Source organism: Nannospalax galili, unplaced genomic scaffold, assembly GCF_000622305.1.
Source record: "Nannospalax galili isolate Female #2095 unplaced genomic scaffold, S.galili_v1.0 scaffold449, whole genome shotgun sequence".
Classification (NCBI taxonomy): Eukaryota; Metazoa; Chordata; class Mammalia; order Rodentia; family Spalacidae; genus Nannospalax; species Nannospalax galili.
In genome coordinates, this window is record NW_008360312.1 from 324,440 (window position 1) to 326,188 (window position 1,749).

At 39.9% G+C, this 1,749-nt stretch overlaps 1 protein-coding gene across 2 annotated transcripts in view; it reads right to left on the reverse strand.

The window, feature by feature from the left end:
* Nucleotides 1-1,749, reverse strand: part of Iqub (IQ motif and ubiquitin domain containing) — a 70,764-nt gene that overhangs the window by 4,398 nt on the left and 64,617 nt on the right. The window lies entirely within an intron of this gene.

Below are 1,749 nucleotides of genomic sequence, written 5' to 3' on the forward strand. Positions count from 1 at the left end.
ATTTATTAATTTTTATGCCCACTTCCCAGATACCACCTTCCCTTACCCTCCCTCCCTCACTAGAGCCCTTATACTCTGATATCCCTTCTACTGTCTGCTGGGTTGTCAGCACCCCCAGTCATTCCCCACTACTTGCCCTTCTGGTGAATCTAGTCAGCCTATCTAGAGGGCTTTGTTTTAGGAGGGTCAGGTGTTCCTCATCTAGTGGTAATCAGTTGTCAATATTCCTTTGGATAAGATTGGGGTCTGCTGTTCATTTTCCCAGTTATACGCTGGATTACTATCTGGGAATCCCTTTGGCCACCCTGGCCAACAACTCAAAAGAAGGTATCGCCTGTCTGGCATTGTTGCTTGTTATGCAGCCTTTAGCTATACATATGGACTCTTATGAAATTATATTGGCCCCTTTAATCTTTGGTTATATTTTCCTTTTAGGTGTTTAAGGTCATACAGTTGGACCAGATAAACCAGTTTATTTTTACTGTTAAGGTCGTTTGAGGATCTGTTCCTCTGGGGTCACATGAGCTTGGAAGGAACCCCTGGCTCCTTTCTTTTACCAGTTCTGCCTATATGAAGATAAGTCAAAGGTCCTACTCGACCATGGTTGGCTTCACTTGGAAGCATGGAGGAAATGATTCCTCTGTGTTGACCCTCTCTTTGTAGACTGGACACTGGTTCATGTCCATCTGGTGGGGTCTCCTTGGCCTCCTTGATCAAGAGGACAGGTGACCCACCACCATTATAGAACATTTTGAGAGATGCTCATAGTCCCCTGGAACTAGTTGATCTAGGAGAGCTAGGAGCAAAAAGTGTCCTTTATGTCCCTCTGACCATTATTATAGGCCTCAAAGTATGTCTATTAAACACCCAAGAAAGTTAGTTCCACCAGTCTGGTATTTTTAATTACTGTGTGTCATGTAGATAAATCTTGGGCTGTTTTTTTTTTTTTTTTTTTTTTTCAAATTTAGATTCCATACATGAGAGAAAACATGTGCTATTTGTCTTTTCAATTATAACTTATTTTAACATGATATTCTGAATAAAACTCTCCCTCCCCCTTCCATGTGTGTGTGTGTGTGTGTGTGTGTGTGTGTGTGTGTGTATGCATCTTCTTTATCCATTCATCGGTTAGTTGATAGGCACCAAAGTTGACTGTGAAGATTCCCTGTGGTGAAGAGTGCCACAGTAAAGATGATATGCAGGTACCTCTATGGTGTGCTGACTTAGATCCCTTCAGGCAAATAGTCAAAAGTGACATAACTTTAGCATGTAGCAGTTTTATTTCTAGTATTTTGAGAAACCCTTGTAATGATTTCTATAGTGGGCACATTCATTGGCATTTCCACCAGCTGGTGTAAGTAACCACACACACACACACACACACACTCACACACACACACACTCACACACACACACACACACACTTTGTTAAGGTTTATTTGTTAAGGTTATTATAGGCATTAGAGATATAAATGCAAATAACTGAAATAAAGTCCTTGTCTGCATAGAACTCACTGTGGAATAAATGTGCTACATTTAACTTATTAGGAGAGGGTGAGATCACACTAGATATTTACATGTTGACATCTCTTTACTTACCTTTTTTTTAAATTTTAATCTCTGTCATATATACCATCCACAGATTTTGCTATTGTCAGTTCATATATTCTGTTCCCTGACCCAATGGAAACACTTGAACCATTCACAGAAAGTTTTTGTTGTTGTTGTTTTATTTGGGGGTTTTTTTTT